This window comes from Xyrauchen texanus, chromosome 15, assembly GCF_025860055.1.
Source record: "Xyrauchen texanus isolate HMW12.3.18 chromosome 15, RBS_HiC_50CHRs, whole genome shotgun sequence".
NCBI classification, from domain to species: Eukaryota; Metazoa; Chordata; class Actinopteri; order Cypriniformes; family Catostomidae; genus Xyrauchen; species Xyrauchen texanus.
In genome coordinates this window covers 22,039,850-22,060,961 of record NC_068290.1, presented here as the reverse complement: position 1 = coordinate 22,060,961, position 21,112 = coordinate 22,039,850, and the positions used below count along the sequence as shown (strand labels likewise).

Genomic DNA, 21,112 nt, shown 5'->3' with positions numbered 1-21,112 from the left:
CATATTTCTTAATGCCTCGCAAAAAGTGAAGGCATTGGTGTGCATTTTATTAAATAGATACTGATTTGCTGGGCCAATTCAGGTCAGTGGAACTGTGTCTAGAGGCAACTGAATAAACTGACTTTTTCCACGGTAGTGTTACAAATATTAAATATGAAGTGGCACCCTCTAGATCCCAAGACGCCCAGAATAAGTTCTGTATTTTTTCAATATGTACAAGTAGAAAAGCATGAACTCTCAGATCTCTCATGCCATCAACAGAACACAAGACATTACAGTGTGGTACAGCAGACAACACCAAGCAGTGTAGACATTACAGACAAAAATATGGTATAAACATAGGACACTAACTGGCCAAAAGTAAAGCCCCACAAATAATACATTTGGTATTCCAGTAGTTTCTTTGAGAACAAAGGTTGTGGCAACAGTTCGGGGATGAGTCTTTTTCTGTTCCAGCAAGACAGTGCCCCTGTGTTTATAACGAGGTCCATAAAGACATGGTTTACGGAGTCTGGTGTGGAACAACTTGCCTGCACAAAGCCCAAACTTGAGCCACTCTGAACCCCTTTGGGATTAATTGGAATGCTGACTGTGTGCCATTTCCCACTTCCCAACAACAGTCCCTGACCTCACTAAGGCTTTTGTGTCTGAATGGCAATCTCTGTCATGCTTGTTAGTCTTGCACACAGCCAGTGAGGATTTTTTTGTGGCCTGTGTTTCATGAGGAATTGCATTCCCATGTCGTATTTCTTAAAGCCACTAAAAAATTGAAGGAATGGGTGTGCATTTTTTTTTTTTTAAATGACGGCAGATTTGTGGGGCTGAGTCAGGTCAGTGGAAATGTGTCTAGAGAAACCTGAATAAGCTGACATTTTCCACTGTAGTGCTAAAAATGTTAATTAGAAAAAAGCCACCTTCTAGATCCCTTGACACCCAGAATAAGCTATTTTGTCATATAAGCACAAATTGTTGCAGAGCTCATTAAGGAGCTCATTGTTATTGTTGATTAGCCCTTTGTATCATCAGCAAACTTAAATAATTCTGAGAGCAGCTGAACAGGTGAATAAGGAGCAAAGTCAAGGACTTACACAGCAGCTTTCTTGAGCAGGTTTGTTTAGAACATAGTGCATCCTAATTCACAGCAGATTAAACTACCATCCAAATGTTCAATTGTAGAATGGAGTACCGGAGATATGGCATATTCCACTGAGCTGTTTGGGTGGTATGTAACCTGAAGTGGTTAAAGTGCACTATGTGGCCAAATGTTTGTGGACACTATATATGCTTATGAATATTTAATTTTAAAACCATAGGTATCAATTCCCCCTTTGCTGCAACAGCTTCCAGTCTTCTTGGAAGGATTTTCCACTATACTCTATGTAGTACACAAAAGCGTCAGCAAGTTCAGGCATTGATGTTGAGGCGATGGGGCCTGACTCACAATTGGCGTTCCATTTCACCCCTAAGACGTTCAGTGGGGTTCAGGTCTGGACTTTGTGCTTGCCTGTCAAGTTCTTCCATACCACACACAGTAAACAATTTCTATATGGATCTTGTTATGTGCACAGGGGCATTGTCATACTGGAATAGAAAAGGGCTCTCCCCAAACTGTTGTCACAAAGTTGGAAGCATGCAATGCCCTTAAATGCTGTTGTGTGGAGTAGCATTATTAATTGTCTTCGCTGGAATTAACGGAGTAACCAAACTTCATTAATAAGAAGGGGTTGTCCACATACCTTTGGCCATGTAGATGTAATGTGCATAAATGAAAGAATCTTTGCATCTTTGGTATATATCCAGATGGTAGGAACACATCTTTCCATTTGTTGATGTAAAACCTGGCCACCTCTGTTTACTCATTTAAATCAGAAGAGGAATCTTTGAATGTACTCCAGTCTGTTCTTTCAAAACAGCCTGCATATGGGAAACATAAAAATTGCAAATCTGTTAAAACACACAATGGACAGAGTGGTGCTCATAGAAAGAAATTTCCATAGTTCAAGATCATGGATGGTGTGCTGGGACATCGTCCCGCTGTTATTGGAGAGACTCGGGACACCATGGCAGTTACAGTCGGTGAGTTGTCAACGCTGACTTATCTTGCTTGCTAGATAATGTTTGCAGTTAATATAAACTCGATATTTTAGATACCATAACTAGATAACATTGCTTGTGAAATGTGTGTGTGTGGGGGGGGGCTGACGTTGGCACTAGGGCAGGGTATTAAGGGCAGGTTTTATAGGATTGATTTTGGTCTTGCGGCCTGAGGCTATTGGCCCTGTCTGGCCAGTTGATAGCTCTGGCTCGCACTGGCCCAATAGTGGAAATATGACTAATGTATATATTTGATCAGTTTTTGTGTTCCCTGAGAATCTAATACATGACCTTGGCATTGCTTGCACCATACTCTACCTGTTCAAATACTTTTAAAGATTTGCCTTAAATTATTGCATATTTGTTTTTTTTTACAGAACAGTCTGTTGATACCAACCAAGCAGGCTTCAAAAGTCTGCCCTGCTCTCTGATACTAAGGCCTGCTAACTGGCAAGATCTAATTCAAAATCATCCATCAGATCCTTTAGGGTTTAATGGAGGGAAGGAGAGTCTGCATCATACCAGATAACCACTGGGGTACCCCAGGGATCAGTGCCTGGCCCCCTCCTCTTCTCAATATACACATCTCTTGTCTGGTCTATAGAATCTCATGTCTGCTCCTACCACTGTCATGCAGATTTCATTCAAGTGAGACAATCTCAGCACGCATCTCTGCCTGTCATTCTGACATCTTGGACTGGGTGAAGGAATGCCATCTCCAGCTAAACTTTAAAAGGCAGAACTCCTTGTAATGCTAGCACGGCCATGGATTGAATACAACGTCAACAGCCAGTTAGGCTCAACAACAATAAAGCCAGTCAGAAATCTTGAGGTAGTAATTGATTATCAGCTCAGCTTCACAGATCACGTCTCAGCAACTGCCTGGTTATACAGATTTGTGCTCTTTAATATCAGGAAAATTAGCCTTATTTGATTTTGCTGTACAGCTCCAGGCTCCAGCCATCCCAAAACTGGACTACTGCAATGCTTTTCTATCTGGTCTTCCTGCTAGCACCATCAAACCTTTACAGATGATCTAGGATGAAGAGGCACATCTCTTCTTCTTGGTTAAACCAAAGAGAAACCACAATAAACCCCTTTTGGTTTCTTTACCCTCCTCTACAATGCAGTTAGTGAATGGACAACACCTGGACAAAACCTTCACACCCTCTGTTAATCCGTGGCATGCCTGGCCAAAGACATACAGTAGCTGAAAAATTAAACTGTCATGCCTACTGAGGGCAACACTTGGTATCTTGCAACCTAAGTGGCTAGACCCCTCTAAGCGTTACCCCTTTTTGGCTCTTATGGGCACTGGTCAGCCTTACATAGTGTTACTCAGTGAACTCTCAACCTTCATCCGAACACCAGAATCCATTGCTTTCTTCAAAAATTGTCTGAAGACCTTTTCCGAGAACACTTCACTAATTATCCTTATTAAACTTCTGCTCAAATGTTGTACTTTTTTACCAATTGGAAAGTTGGTATGATATACTTTTTGTGTTCTCCTTTTGGATTCATTGCTTCAGCTTATTATTCTTAAGTCACTTTTGATAAAAGCATTTGCTTAATGAATAAATGTTTATGACAGTGCTATTAGTAATGTCTTAACCTACTGTATATTAATAAAAAGAATACGAACAACTAATCTGATACAATACTTAACCCAACTAAGCATCAGAAACTAGCAGAGCAACCAAAGGTACCTGAGGCTACTCTGGCATAAGTTAAACCACCTGGGTTCATAGAGGAAATACGTTATATTGTGGTGCCAGTTGGCAATCGGTTTCAACATCAAACTGAAAAAGAGGCCATATAACAGCACTGGGGGAAGATCTTGATACTTAAAGTTGGAATCAAGACCAAAAGATCATGCTCTTTTTCTAATCCACATGACGAGAGCCTATCAGTAGTACTTCAGTTTGTCTGTTTTGCATCTTTTTTGGCAAACATCTTAATGCTCAGTGGTATCACGGTATTCAAACTGGGTAATGGTTTAATTTTATCCTTAATGTAATAAGGTAGCTTTAAGTGTAAAACACTCATTACTGTGTACTGTATTGTATGGAACCTTAATTTGGATGGAGGGCTATTGTCCTTGTGCTGCCAAATCCACCCCACCAACCAACAACAAAATGACCATGGTGGACCTGACTGATGGTGAAACAATTAAGGGGGACCTCAGGCTAACCCCCCAACCCTCATCCTGCCCTCAACCTGTTGTCTCATCTAAAAATCCCAGTGACACAATTCATCAACAATCATGTTGCACTTAATGGTAGTGTTCCTTTAAAATCTGTTTTTCTTCAGTCATCTGAAGAAGCTCAGGTTCAGAACGTTATTCCTGAGGAGCTATGTTTTGTATGGCTTCCTTACCTGACAAACCCAGTTCAGGTCATGAAGCACCCTACTAATGATCTGATGACTTAAATCAGGTGTGTTGAATAAGGACGAAAATACAAAACATGCAGGCTGCATTCCATTCAGAAGTGATCATTCCTATGCCCTATTTCCTTCTAAGACTTTGAGAGCTTTAGAGGGCTGAAAGGTGTGGAGCTCAAATACTTTTTATTCTGAACTCATCTTTTAATAAATTTTTATTGGAAATTCAGTTTGAAGCCATCTTACATAATAATTGTTCTCCGTTCAAAGTGCCCTTCAGAGGCTGATTTATCCAGTTTAGAACATAGGGCCAGTACTATGGCTCCTTAGGAACAGTGTTCTTGACCCCTGACTTTAGTCAGTTCCATTGTTCATAACAAGTGATCACACTTGCTGGAAAAGCACTTTGTATACATTTGAATTATATGCTGTATCATTGTCTTGGTGGTTTGTCAGAAGGATCTTGATTTTAGATAGTCCAGTTGAATGAACCATCCTGAACCAACATTTTATCTCAGTATAATATTCTTCACAAAATATTATGCTATGCTTATGTGGATTATTAATAATTTTTCTAACATTCCATTTATACTTTTTTTTTTTTTTTTTGAACAAGAGGTATACAATGGGATCAGACTCTAAAGGCTTCTCTTAGAAAAATACCACAAGTTTGGCAATTGGTTCCAAAACAATGTGGATATCAGGTATCTGACAATTAATTTTAAGAACTACACACTGGATTGCTTCTGGATTTGTAAAAATGTATTTTAGACTATAAGTAAATGCCACCCCCATAAGAGTCAAGCTCTTTGTGTACAAAAAATTAGAAGTATTATTTTCACCATAGCCAGGCTATGTGTGTTCATATTGAGAAAAGGCTTGAGTCTTAACTTTGGTTATTGAAAGGGTAATATAGCATTATAAGAATTGGCACAACACTCATGTTAAGTTCTCCCGGCTAAAAAAAAAATCTTAAACCAGCCTACACTGGTTTGCTGGTCTAAGCTGGTTTAGATGGAAAGTGAGACGGTCTCCCAGCCTGACCACCTGAAATTGCATAGAACCCCTTTAAACCCAACCAATCTGATCACGCTGGGAGACTATTTAAGACCACCCAACCAGCTTATTTTATTTATTTATTTTTTGGTCAGCACAGCCTTTTAGAGGTCCTTACTGTTTTGCCAAAGAGTGCGAACAAACTCATATTTGGATAATTAATGAGACTGCTATGTGAAATTTCAGTTCAACTTGTTTCCCTGTTTATACTAAACAGGCGTGACAGCGCTCATATAGCAATGTATGATCCATGAAGGTACAGCTGTGGTAATAAAAGTGAGGGGATGTGGAAAGTTCCTTTAGTTGTTCCATAGGTAATGGATAAGAGTACTGTGGTGAATCAGGAAGTCAATAATAAAATAGATTATATAGGAGCACATGAAAACATCAAGTGCTGCTACACTCCCTGAGGTACAAAAAGAAGTGGAGCCTTTCCCCGGTGGCCCATTCATGTTGTACCTTAGCTTGAACATCCCTAAGGTTTCAAATTTAAAGTATCGCTATTGACTTGCTTACAGGAAAGGATCGAGTGGGACTCTTGTGCCCTTCATCACTGTTACGTAAAAGCCAGAGGAGCTGCATCCAAATCTTATTTGTTTAAATCTAACAACTACCTTTACCTGGCTACAGTGTTTCAGCTGCTCACATTGCTGATGAGCAAGTTGTTACTGTAGGTTATCAGATGTTTGGCTAACTCTGAAATGGGTTCCATGACATTGTTATCACAATGTACTGTAATAGTGAAATATATTACAACACTTAGAACAAGAAAGGCTGTGTGCATAGCAGAACCTGCAGGCAATCCTACTTCCTCAAGTTCAGATAGGAGACTACACCCTGAAACAATTTCCAAGCATGTAGGGTGGTCGACGGAGCAACCAACAAGCTCCTCCCACATCCTCGGTGGCCATTTTAAAGTACGTTCCATAGATATCATGCGCAAAGAAATGTCTCTACATATTGGACGTTGAAATGGAGGCCCCGTAGAACAGCAGGCGGGTCTTCCTCATCATTTGCCGCCTTCTCATTGGTTCAACTGTTCGTATCTCACGAAAAAGTCCCGGGTTGAGTCACATTGTTAAGTGAATGTGCATCGTGTAGTGAAAACTAACATAAAATCTGCAAAGATAAAAATAGCGTTTCACGCATCTTTGACCTGAACTGAGAGTTTGGAAATATATTATGAGAGCATTGCGCAACGGAGAGGAGCACAATCTTACAAAAGATAGCAGCAGCAGCAGGAAGACGAGCACGACGGTGAGTACGAGGCGTTCTAAAGAGGACTGAGCTCATGGGGAAAAGCAGCATGAGATACTGCTTTGCTCCTCAACTAAATAGCATAATAGAATACTGCCCATGTTTATGACATTGATGAGTAGATTTTCACCTCAAATTAGGACGCTTATTTTCGTAGTTCGATCAGATCGGTAGTTCTTATTTGTGTGCTCGGATTCAAGGTTGCTCCGGGCTCAAGCATGCAGTCCATTTTGTTATGTGACGTTGGACATTCATGTCCCTTGAGAACCAGTTTAGCTTCGTGTATTTTTCTTGTATTTGATTGCGCCGTATCGTCCAAGTACTATCTAAGCAATCGAATAATAACTTGAATAAAACGATGAAAGTTTTTTTCCCATCCGATGTATCAAATTGTGTTATTTTAATTGATGCTGAGTCTGAGACTTATAGCCTACAGATTTAAGTGGTAGTGACACTAGCATCATAACAGTTGTCACTCCACAGTGTTGAAGATATAGCATGGTGCACCTATTAACTCTAGATTAACATTTTAACGTTTAAAGATAGTTTGAAACTAGTGTGTCCAAGATGTTTGTTATATTTTAAAAGGTGTGTGTGTTTTGTAAACTGTTGTATATTGATTTATGTGTAAAATGTTTGTAATATAAGCAATTCTTGTTACAGAGTACATGACCACAAGGATAATGGACACATGGAGTTTGTTTATATACTGTGTACTCCCACACTAAGGTAAGTTTGATTAGACTTCTTATTTTTTTGTGTGTCCTTTCTAAATCTTCACAATATGTGAAATGACACTTGTGTTTGTTTTTAGCCCCTATTCACAGATAAATTATATGTTTTCCCTGATGGCAATGAGAGGAAGTATTAGTGCTCACTGCCAATTAAATTCACTGATATGTAGCTTTTATTTAATACAAGAATGGCCATAAAGCAAACACTGTCTTCCTTGCCAAAGCAGTGTTCTGTTACTTCGCTACATACACTTATGTATAATACACCAGCTAGTACACAGAATTGATAGTTAGTTCCCCTAAAGCAGTGGTTCTCAACCAGGGTGACGGAACCCACTAGGGGGGCTCAAGATGTCTTGAAATGATTTAAAATAAAAATGAACACATTTAAAATCTAACTTAATTTAAATGCTGAAATGAGTAAAAATCATGATGTGGGCCTGCAACATAAACATACAATTCCTGAAACATTTGGAATCACAAAATTAATCGTGATAGTATTATAATCTTTTGACACTTCTAGATTCTGTGGCTTCGAAAATTGTCTTGGACAGTGGGGGACCTCTGATGAGAACCACTGCCCCTTTCATCTTGTGGCACACTTTCGTTGTGTGTTTATCATCCTCTTATCTTGCTGTAGCATCAAATTTGAATGACTTAAATGCAAGCATTTGTTTACATGCCAAGACATTATGGGATACCTAGGATAAAGAAGACAAATTCACATTGTATGTTAATATTGACTTCATTTTGTCAAGTCAAGTCAAGTCAAGTGGTTTTTATTGTCGTTTCAACCATATACAGTTAGTACAGTACACAGCAAAACGAGACAACGTTCCTCCAGGACCATGGTGCTACATAAAAACAACAAAGGACCAACATAGGACCACGTGAGACTACACAACGAAATAAAATACCTATATAAACTACCTATATATATATATATATATATATATACCTATATAAAGTGCACGTGCAAACATGTGCAAAAAGTACAGGACAGTACAACAAATTACTGACAATGAACAGGACAATAGACAGTGCAGCGCCGACCAGTACTCAGTAGTGCAAAAAGATGACAGTTTCTAAAAATGTAAACTTAACATTGCAATAGCACTGGTTAGTTCACCCAAGAGTCAAAATTCTTAAACTTTTTTTTGCCTACCCAAATGTTCTTATAAACCCATATAACTTTCTTGCTTTTGTGGAACAAAAAAGGAGATAATTTAAAGGATGTCCTGTTGGCTGAATTCAATAAAATGGCAGGACATAGAGACTCACTTTAACGCTTCAAACACCCAAAAGGTTAATAATTGTAGTCCATGTCACTTGTGCATCATTCATATGACATTCGATCATGATTTAAGTTGTTGGCCCTGTTGGTTGCACTGATTTGATTTGAGTGAATAACAAAAATTTATGGTCTTTTCATCATAAAAATTGATTACTCATGACACTTTTGGGAGCTTTATTAAATGTTTAAGTGAATCTCTATGTACTGCTATTTTATTTGGCACATTAAATTATTTCCTTTTGTTTACCGCAGAAGAAATAGTCAAACAGGTTTGTAATGACATGAGACATTATTATGACTGAATTTTCAGTTGTGGGCGAAGGGGAAAATTCTATCATTACCCTCATATCGTTCCAAACCTGTGTACTGTTATTCTTTTCTGTGGTATACTAAAGGAGAATCTTAAAGCTATTCTCCATCCATATGGTGCTTATGGCGCAAGTTGGACATCAGTAACATCAAACGCTTTCAATTCCTATTTGTCTCATGACCAAACGTTGTGATGGCAAATGTGTATTCGAACACCAGGATTTTCCTTTTTGAGAGTGCTGTTCTTTTTAAGAGAGCATGTTAAAAGTGGAGTTGCTGTGCAATGCGTATGTAACAATAACATTGCTGTATGCATTTATGCAACATTATTTTAAGGTCTGTTACTATTTGAAGTACATTACTTTGAAAAAGTGTTGTTACTTTGAATTCTGTGAGTAGCTTATTAATGTAGTACTGTTACAGGAAGTACTACATCTGTACAATTTAAAAGCGAGGGAAAAGGCCAATGCGGAGGGGCAGAGGGAGAGAGAGAGGAAAAAATAAACACTTACTCACCTGTTCTCCGATACGCCATAGCCTGGTTCTTGGCCACTCCTCCACCCTCTAGTGGATGACAGCCACGCATCCCCGGGCGGATCGGAGGCAGTCCTCCAACCCCTGGTGGACGGAATGCCCTGTCGCGTTCTCGGGGAACAGAACTACCCCGCCCCTAGCAGCGTTTCAGAAGCTGGTAGGGGTCTCCTCTGCCCCTGGCAGCGGCCCTGTCCGCTCCAGGCGATCTGCTACGAGCCCCTTCTCCCCTCGCGGTCGGCGACCAATTACTCCCAATTCCAGGCGGCCTAGCTCCTCCGTCTTCTGGAAGACTGGCGTGGCTACTCCATTGAGGTGGATTATAGCGGAAAGAACTCCACCATGGTGAATCCCTCCTCCTTCCCGGGTCTTCGTCACCAGTGTAAAGGGAGTTCAATGGAAAGGAGGTGGCGAGAACCTGCTTGACAATATAAATAATATTTTAATGTTAAAAAACTTAAACAAAATACACACACACATGATGGACAGCTGCCCACAAACGATCTCTCTATCGCACCATCCGCAGTCGGCCTTTATCCCTCTCGGAGGCTTAATTAGCCTGATAAGGGACCGGGTGTGTAAAATCATGCCCCTCAGCCCTGTCACACTAATTTTTTATTTTTTTGAATACAAATATCTAAACATCCTTTAAAGATCCTCAATTTACCTTAGCAACAATTGTGTATTAATCAGAATCAGATTGAGCTTTATTTCCAAGTTTGCTTACACATACAAGACATTTGTTTGGAATAATGTACAGATTTTGCTCTTATGGAAAGAAATTGGTACTTTTATTCACCAAAGTGGCATTCAAAATTTTCAGAACTTCTTAAACCACTTCAAAGTGGTCCCATCCAAAAACCTCCACGTGCAGCTTTGCAGATCCTTGCTATTCTAGCTGTCAGTTTGTCCAGATACTCAGGTGACATTTGACCCCACGCTTCCTGTAGCACTTGCCATAGATAAGGCTGTCTTTTCTGGCACTTTTCACACACCTTACAGTCAAGCTGATCCCACAACAGCTCAATGGAGTCCAGATTCATAACACTCCTTTCCAATTATCTGTTTTCCAATGTCTGTGTTTCTTTGCCCACTCTAATCTTTTCTTTTTGTGATTTTCTGTTTCAAAAGTGGCTTTTCCTTTGCAATTCTTCCCATAGAACCTGTGTTATACAAAGGGAATGTATGGCAGAAGAGGTAGGTTATGGCGAATAAATATAAATAGACTAAGCTGTGTACTGCACATAATTATTGCTCAATGGGGCAGTTTTAACTGTTCATGAGATGGATCGCCTGAAGGGGAAAAAAACTGTTCCTATGCCTGATGGATCTGGTGCTCAGGGCTCTGTAGCGCCGTCCAGAAGGCAACCGTTCAAAAATGGAGTGGGCTGGGTGAATGGGGTCCAGAGTGATTTTTCCAGCCTTTTTCCTCACTCTGGAAGTGTACAGTTCTTGAAGGGAGGGCAGGGGGGCAACCAATTATCCTCTCAGCAGTCCAAACTGTCCTTTTATAAGACAAATTTACAGAGAATATCTCATTATCTTAAGTTTCTTATTCTCAGCCCATTTGGAAATTATGTTTGTGTATTAAAAACTAAGAACCAAACTGATTCGTTAGGTTTAAAACTTGTTTAGGATATATTTATAGATCCTTAATTTTTTCTGGAAGGAAAAAAAGCTTTATTTAATGGCCATTTTTTTTTACATTTATACATCATGCCCCTGGTGTAAATGGGGCCATACAGTTTGCAGAAGAAATGTTTGTTGCCATTATTACAGTGGAAAAACAATGTCTTGCACACCTAATATATTATACACCGATCAGGCACAACATTAAAACCACATTCCTAATTTCGTGTAGGTCCCCCTCGTGCTGCCAAAACAGCGCTGATCTGTCGAGGCATGAACTCCACAAGACCTCTGAAGGTGTCTTGTGGTATCTGGCACCAAGACGTAAGCAGCAGATCCTTCAAGTCCTCTAAGTTGTGAGGTGGGGCCTCCATGGATCAGACTTGTTGGTACAGTACATCCCATAGATGCTTAATTGGATTGAGATCTAGGAAATTTAGAGGCCAAGTCAACACCTTGAACTGTCATGTTCTTCAAACCATTCCTGAACAATTTTTGCAGTGTGGCAGGGTGCATTATCCTTCTGAAATAGGCCAGTGCCATCAGGGAATACCGTTGCCATGAAGGGGTGTACGTGGTCTGGTGTAACAACTTTTAGGTTGGTTTTATGTGTCAAAGTAACATCCTCATGAATGCCAAGACCAAAGGTTTCCCAGTAGAACATTGCCCAGAGCGTCACACTGCCTCCGCCGGGCTGCCTTCTTCCCATGATGCATCCTGCTGCTATCTCTTCCCCAGGTAAACAACACAACGCACCCAGGCGTCCTTATGATCTAAAAGAAAACTTGAATCATCAGTCCAAGCCTCCTTCCATTGCTCCATGGTCTAGTTCTGATGCCCATTGTAGGTGCTCTCGGCAGTGGATGGGGGTCAGCATGGGCACTCTGACCATTCTGCATCTATGCAGCCTCATATACAGCAAGCTGTGATGCACTGTGTGTTCTGACACCTTTCTATCATTGCCAGCATTGAAGAAACATTACGTTTTTCAGCAGCTTGTGCTACAGTAGTTCTTCTTTGGATCGGACCAGACGGGCTAGCCTTCGCTCCCCACGTGTGTCAGTGAGCCTTGGGTGCCCATAACCCTGTCGCCGGTTCACCAGTTATCCTTCCTTGGACTACTTTGGTAGGTACTAACCACTGCATACCAGGAACACCCCACAAGGCCTGCGTTTTGGAGATGCTCTGTCCCAGTTGTCTAGCTATCACAATTTGGCCCATGGAATCAAATGAAAATTTTAATTATGACGTTAAAGGACACAACAGAGGATACACCAGAAGAATAGGAGGAATAGCACTGTTTTTTGTTGTAATGTCACTACTTGTATATCGAATTTATTGGAAATGATTTGAATATTGTAATGTTCGAGGCGATGCAGATACCGGAGAATTAATTATGCGATTGTCACTAGGTGTGTGTGTGTGTGCATGCAGTGTGAATAAGCACTGATCCCGTTAGTTCACCAGGCTCCAGATTTTCCCCATTCATTTTCTCCCCCAGTCTTTTAATTTCAACATTAGCAGACTGGGCAGTTACATGAGAGAAGACACCTTTCAGTAAGCTTTACTGCATCTTTCAACATACCCTCAAGTCATTTTTAATTTTATAGCACATTTCACAACACATCGTTTCAAAGCAGCTTTACAGAAAATCATGCATTAACAGAAAATGAAACTGTAATTCTGTAAATTCTTCAAGTCATCATTGTGTAGTTTGATTAAATATGATTTGTAAATTGTGTAAAAATAAATGATTAAATAATAATGGTATTTAGAACCCCAGAGAGCAAGCCGAAGGTCACTGGCAAGGAACACAAAACTCCCTGAGATGTTGATAAATGGAGAGAAATAACCTTGGGAGAAACCAGGCTCACTGTGGGCTTCCCCTCTGGCTAAAAACATGAATATAATGCCAATATTACTTATTTATGTGCAGTACAAGTCATGGTTTAAAATAAGAAAACTAAGTGTTAAAGGCCAGTGTTTAAACAAAGATTTTGTAACAACTGTAAGATTAATGACTAATGACTTTTGAAGTTCAGCCTGCATTATCTGCAAAAGTTCACGTAGATGCATTATCCTTTGTTAGTTGGCTGATGAAGGCATTTGTTGGCAATTAATTGATGGTCTATGTATTCCATTTCAAGAGTGTAGTCCATCGTTAGACCAAGGTGATGCAGGCAGAGATGAGGGAGCATCGCAGTTCAACTGGCCGGTCATTTCGGTGAGGTCTGTCCTATGTCCAAGGTTCAGGCAGTGGCATATGAAGTATCCCATGTCTTATGTTTGGAGTTGGCATCGGTTCATCCTCTGAAGTCCATTGTAATATGTCTGGATGGTGCATTTAGTCATCATCGCTCAGACAAGTAGCAGTGGAGCCACCAAGCAGGAATGGAGCTGGATCTTGCTGGTTCTGGTGACCTCGGTATAGGAATCCCGAAGTTGAGACAGGGATACAAATACAATTAATGTAGATGTCATTAAATCTTTATGGAAAGTTATAGATCATGATAAATATTTCTGGTTCTGGCAGACCTAAAAGCAGCCTAATTGTGAATTGATGGATTAGTTAGGTGTATACCTGGCTAATAGATGAGTCTTTAGTCTAGACTTAAACTCAGTGAGCGTGTCTGCGTCCCGAACTGTGTTAGGTAGACTATTCCATAGTTTGGGAGCCAAATAGGAAAAGGATCTACCACCTCTTCTTTTCTCTCCAATTTGGAGTTCCCAATTCCCACTACTTAGCAGGTCCTCATGGTGGCACAGTTACTCACCTCAATCCAGGAGGTGTAGGACAAGTCTCATTTGCCTCTGCTTCTGAAACTGTCCATCCTCGCATTTTATCACGTGGCACGTGGAGAATCTGGAGGCTCGTGCTATTCTCCGTGATCCACAACTTGCCACATGCTCCAGTATGAGCGAGAATCATGACCACGAGGAGGTTACCCCATGTGACTACTCTCCCTAGCAACCGGCCCAATTTGGTTGCTTAGCAGACCTGGCTGGAGTCACTCCGCACACCCTGGATTTGAACTTGCAACTCCAGGGTTGGTAGTCAGTGTCAATTCTCGCTGAACTACCCAGGCCTCGGATCTACCTCCTTTTGTGGATTTTTTTATTTGTATTCTTTGAATTATTAACAGGTCAGATTTTTGCAATCATAATGAACTTGATGGAATATATTGCATAGTAGAATGTCACTTCAGTACTGTGGAGCTAGACCATTCAAGGCTTTGTACAAAGTTAACACAATTTAAAAATTAATAGGAAATGTAACATGTAGCCAATGTAGTAACAACTACAAAATGGGGCTAATATGATCATTTTTCTTGGTTCTAGTCAGCACTCTGGATGCTGCATTTTGAACCAATTGAAGTTTATTTATTGAACTTGCTGGACATCCTCCCAGTAATGCATTACAATAATCTAGTCTTGTGGTCATGAACACATTAATTCGATTTTCGGCATCAGTAACGGCATATTTCTGAGGTAGAAGAATGTTGTTCTACACACATTGGAAATTAGATTGTCAAAGGACAGATTGGTATCAAATATAACACCCATGTTCTTCAATGTAGAAGACGATGTAACGGTACATCCATCCAGAGTCAACTTATACTTTTATTTTTTTTAGAGCTTTTTGGTCCAATAACAGTGGCGGAGCTAGACTTTTAAAATGGGTGGCAAAGGGGTGGCAAGGTATTATTTTGGGGGGGTCAATATACAAAGTGTTCAATTACACTAAAAATAAATTATTTTCCACAAAATGTATATAGATTAAATTAAAGTTGTTTATTTTCCAAAATGTACACAATTATATATGTATTAAGTATACAGCAAAAATAGAACAAATATTCAAAGTGCTCCTTGGCCTAATCAAGTACAGTAGTAAACAAAAACTGAGGTAAACTTGGACCTGTCGAAACAAGGCAGGACAAGGCAGTTGTACACATTCAAATATGTACCACAAGAATAATAATAATAGAACAACAATACAAAAACATAGAACATAGAACACAAATTCCCTTTAACACTGACTCTAATGATAAACTTCATAGACAAACACAAATAGTTGTACCAGGTATGACCTGCATCTACCCAGTGGTACGGCACCACCATGTTCACAAAAACAAACATTCAGAACAGCATAATTCTGCGATTCTGGTGAGATGAAGCAAACTGTTTTATAAAGTCCTCCATGTTAATGGAATATGCCCTCCTTGACTCAACACTGAGTATGCCCAGGTGACTTAATCGATCATCTGCCATTGTTGTCCTGAGGTGGGTTTTTATTAATTTAAGGGCAGAGAAACTTCTTTCACAGGATGCAGTGCTAACTGGAATCACAACCGAAATTTTACTAAGCCTAAAAGTTCATGGAAAACCTCTTTGTAAGGTTCCAAAAACACCACAAACTCAAGTAGAGAAGCTGGTCTCTCTCCACTTTTCTCCCTTCTTAAAAGAAGCCGTCTCGCTTGATGAAGCTCATGCTTAAGCTCTTCTAAATCTGACTCGAATGTTTTCCCCAAAGCAAGCAGGGGTTCCTCTTTTAAGAATGATGGGCTTTTGGGGTCAAGAGACTGCACTCCTTCCATTATCTCACAGTTCTTTTTGGAAAAACGCCTATCTATTTCTGCTGTAAGACAGTCAAGTACCTGATGGAAAACACTTTTATTGAACTCTTCATTGTTTGCAAACTCAGAGTGCCTCTGTCCAACAGTGCTCATTACAAGTGAATTCAGAAATTTCAAATTGGTCTTTGGTCGTCTCTTGTTTTGTGTTTCTGTGCTAATGTTGCAGTGGTGCACAAGTTCTTCAATCTCCTTCCATAATTCACCAAATGTACAGTCACTTCTGTAGCTTTATAATGTGTCTGTAAGGGAGCCAACTAGATCTATTGCTCTAACCAGATCAAGACTTCTGGATTGGAGCATGTCAGACAGGATTTTCACATCCCCAAACACTTTACAAAAAGTAACCAAAAGTCCTATAAACTGTAGGTCAATTTGAGCAAAAAGACCCTTTGCTTCTATTTTCCTATCTCCACTATTCTTAAGTGAAATGTCTTGCAAGAGCCTCAAAACTGCTGGAAGCCTGTCTCTCACAGTCCTACATGCCATGTACCGGCAAGCCCACCTAACATCTGAAAGTCGCTGAAGTTCCCTAGGCTTTTCATGTGGGTACATTTCTTTTTGAACATCAAGCCACTTCATATGGACAGCAGAGCCAGACACAAACCTATAAATACTCTGCAAAAGAGCAAAAAACTCCTCAGCTTCAGGCACTGACTTCACCGCATCAACAAGAACAAGGTTCAGACCATGAGCACTACAATGCACATAAAATGCAAACCTGGCATTGCTTTTAATCTGTGTAGACACACCAGAATGTTTCCCGCTCATTACTGATGCACCATCATAGCCTTGGCCAACAAGGTTGTTTCTGTAGTCAAGCCCATGCCTCTCCAAACATCCAACTATCATTTTGGTTAGACCCTCTGCATCCAAGCTTTCTGCTGACTGAAAGTGTAAAAAGCTTTCATGTACAGCACCGCTGTAATAGTATCGCAGCACTAAAGACATTTGTTCTTTTTTTTGCAAGTCTTTTGTTTCATCTGCCAATACACTGAACACTTCGCTTTCTTTTACTTCTGCAACAATTTGCTTCTGCACCATATCTGCTAAAACCTGAAGCATCTCATTTTGGATTTGGTGGCTAGTGTACTTAGCATTGCCCTGTGCAGCAAGTCTTTCATCAATAAAGGGGTCATGCTTTGCAACGAGATTCAAAATGGCTAAGAAATTGCCTTCATTCTCAGACTCACCACCCTCCCTGTGGCCCCTCTGTGCAATGTTTTGAGTAGCAGTTAAGAGTAAGACCTCAGCAATTGTCTTGATGTAATTTTTATTTTTCTCAACTTGCAGTTTTCTCTTCTCATTTAAGGCATCAAATATTGATTTCTCACTTTCCCTGCTTCTTTTGTATTCTGCCCAAGCATACATTGCATTTGCATGTTGGTCTGATCTTGAGTGAAGTTTAAAACCAGAATCTTTAAATAATGCCTTTTTCCAGTTGGAAAACCCAAATTCAGATGTAAAGGCAGATTCCGTGGAACCTGGGAGGCAAAAGTGGCGGCAGGCAAAGCAGTAACTCGCATTTTGACTTACAGAGTACTCTAGCCATGGATTGTCCTTATACCAAAAGCTGTTGAATGACCTTGTAAATTTTCCAAATGGGGTTCGTGGAAACCTGGCGAGACATGGCTGAACAGGTTCTTCATCCTTCGATCTTGAGATGTCTAAGTAAAAATGAAATGAAATAAATACCACAGACACTTTATTATACTAGATCAAGAAGTGAACAACACTATTCTAGATCATGGCTATTATACTGTTAATGTTTTTGTACATGGCTAATGTACCTACCACTTGGTCCTTTTGGTGCACATGTGATGCTTGTGCTGGGTGTGGGGAGTTCAGTGCATTGTTCTTTTTCTATTAGGACTGGCTCGCTGTCTTCCTCATCACCGTCTTCCTCATCACTGGTAGAAATAACCATCTCACTCTGAAATTCTGAAATTGAATTAATTATAAAATTATCACTGGATATTATAACATAAAACTTTGCACAAAAATCATCACACAATCTGAATTTAAGACACAATTTACTGCCTCTCCTCACTTCTCTGACCTGCTGGTGATACACTGGGTTCTTGTGTGTCATCTTTCTCTTCTTGACTTCCCTGTCCACCACCTACATATGGTTCACTAAGACAGCTGACACTGGGACTGGGATCTGTTTGGCCCTGATGTGCACCTGACTTTTGCTTCTTTAGAAAGAAGTTGGTGATATTGCTTTTTCTCTTCATTCTGCTGACCCTATTTGGAACAATTTGCTTGTTATTATTTACCATGAGTACACAGTTACTAATAATACAAATACTAAAGTAACACATTACGACAAAATCTGAGTATATTGAGGTCAAGCCTATTTGACAACACAAGGAAAATTGCTTAAAGACGTCTAGACATGTTATGTTAAGTGCTAATAAATTGTATGTCTGCACAAACTACAGTACTTCTGTACATGTCTACAGTCACATCTACTATCTCCACGGTGATTTTATTAAGATTAGTTCAATATGCTGCATTACACGTGCCAATATGAATAAGCCTACCTAATATCTGTGATTGTTGCTGAACATTTGCTAACGAAATGTTTTAAGCATCTTCACGCAGGCGTGACAGTCAGTCAGTTTCCAGAGTTGCCAGATTGGGCGGTTTTACAATCTTTTTTGCGGGCAAAAATGGGTTTGGGCAGGTGGATAAAAATTGGGCTGGTTTCGGATCAGTTCGGCGGTTTTTAGAAGCCGAAACACCGGTACTTCAGATCCTTCTTTCAGCGACTCTTTGTTCAGTAGCATGCTCTCATAAATTCATAGTTAAATAACTCAGAACTTTTGCAAACTTTTATTGTATTTTGCTTTAGTTAAGAATGGCGTTCTTGCCTCAGTTTATTAATTATTATTATTATTATCATTATTGTTTACATGTACAAGACACAATGTTTGTGAATATCCAGGGCCTGAATTTCGTTTTTTTTTACGCTGGGTCACATGGGGGGGGGGGTAACTTTTGATGCATCGGTCTAATCATCTTCATTTTATTAATACCTACAGATTTGTATGCATGAATTGTGCATTTCCAGTTCTCAAAACAGTTAATAACAACAACAAAACTTTATACAAAATACGCCACGCTCTTCATCAAATTGATATTAATAACTCAGTTTAAACTATATGTTTTTATGTCTCTTTTTCTTTACTGATTGGGTGATAACAGTTCAAATTGATTTGCTTTGGAAAAGACAGTGTGGAGATCATTATCATTTAACACTATGCGTCTTGTGACGCGTTATGATACGCGTCATTGGTGATGCTGTGTGTCCCGTAAAAAGCGGCTTTACATGAGCATAGAGAGCGTCATTTTTTTTGCCGCCTCCTGACCGACGAAAAGTACGCCATATTACACCGTCCCGTTGAATTGTTGTATTCAATGTTGTTACGCTGTACGTTAAGCTGATCGGTTCGTTGCTGCACTCGCACACCATAAAGAGCAAAATGGTTTTTAATGTTTCAATTTCGTGATTAAAATGACATAATTTGGAAGCGGATAATTTATTCACAAACAGCTCATTATGACTGAAAGTTAGAAAGCTGCACCTGCACTCAATAGTGTGAATAAGATCAGCGCAGACACTGCATTGACAGTGAAACACATCATCTGTAACTGCAGGGCTCGGCGGAACACAGATAATGCCGGTCCAGCACTGATTGAGGAATTAAAATAAAAAGACAGTTTGACATTCTTTCTCGCATCTGTGAATTTTTTTTTTAATCATTTGCTCTGAAATGAAGCAAATATATCTGTGTGGGAATTTCTCGCACTATAAAAACTAATCTTGCGGGAATGGTTTAAATTATGTGCAATTCCCGCACTGAAATTCAAGCCCTGATATTATCTAAGCACTAAAATTAAACAAACTGTAATACTATAGCCTACAGCAAATAAAAAGCAGTTGATAACTGGGAATAATGCATTTTTAATCATACAAATAATTAAATTGTTAAAACAAATTTGGACGGTTTTTTGTGCATTCTCGCGGGTTTTGGGCGGGAAAACCTTGCTGGTATTCCTGTCAGTTTCACAAGACTAGTGATGCTCATTTAAGTATTAATGCTAAGCACTACAGTGCTGCAATGTCTCCCTTACTTCCCGTTAAAACCAATAATTTAATAAATTTAAGTTAATTTAATACCAATAAAAGCCGTACATACCAGCAAAACGCTCTTCATTGATCGTGTGTGCTGCCTGTCACGTTATGTTTTGTTTCGGAGCCGTTTGAAGCACGAAGGAGGAGCTGCGTGTCAGCTTAACCAATGAAAAGTGTAGCAGCAACCGCACAAGCGTGCTGCGTAGGATGCATTCACGTCCTCTGGAAGATTTGGGAAATGTTCGTAAAAATCAAAACAGTGTAATGTTTTCAGCGGGCTGGCAAGGATTTAATTGCCACCCCAACTTGCCCTCTGGCTCCGCCACTGTCCAATAAGTAGTACCTCTGTTTTGTTGGAATTGAGTAGAAGTGCATTTCTGGCCATCCAACCATTGATTTTCATTGATTTGCTCTGCTAATTTGAAGAATTGCAAAAAATATATATAAATCAATGAGTGCTAGAGAAGAATATTTACATTTCCTGTTATTACATCACGTTCTTCTAGACTTTGTGGCTTACGGAGTATATGAGAAAGAAGATTATTAGTGAAACTCTTTAGTGGTCGAAAGAATGGTTCTACCTAAATGAAAGCATGGTTTAGATTGAGTAGCATTAGCTGATCGCAGCATTCAAGAGACTAGGTAATTATCTGAAATGTCATTGCTCTGCAGCAGAATTTCTATAGTATCAACATCAACTACATATGACAGAATTAAATCTAGCATATGATTATGGCAATGAGTTGGTCCTGTCACATTTTGTCTGACTCCAAGTTGAGTTGAGAATTTTGATAAATGCTAATCTCAATGTGTCATTTTCATTATCTATGTGAATGTTGAAATCACCAACAACTAAAGCTGTATCCACAGTAACTACTAGATCTGATATAAAATTTGCAAATTCACTAAGGAAATCAGAATACGGCCCAGGTGATCTATATACTGTAGCAAGGGCAAAATACTGCAGATTGTTTTTTTTTTTTTTTTTATCTGATGGTGTCACATTAAGCATTGTTATATATTCAAAAGACTTACTTATATCCTGTCTTCTGAG

At 39.6% G+C, this 21,112-nt stretch overlaps 1 protein-coding gene across 2 annotated transcripts in view; it reads left to right on the top strand.

Moving 5' to 3' along the window:
* The first annotated feature begins 6,614 nt into the window (after positions 1-6,614).
* LOC127656002 (uncharacterized) overlaps positions 6,615-21,112 on the top strand; it is a 41,682-nt gene continuing 27,184 nt past the window's right edge. Inside the window, exons 1-2 of one of the 2 annotated variants that reach the window (XM_052144118.1) lie at positions 6,615-6,789; positions 7,453-7,518. The gene's annotated coding sequence lies outside the window, so the exon portion shown is untranslated. Of the gene's footprint in view, positions 6,790-7,452; positions 7,519-12,390; positions 12,413-21,112 lie in introns of those variants that run through there. The other variant, XM_052144119.1, reaches the window with a different exon arrangement.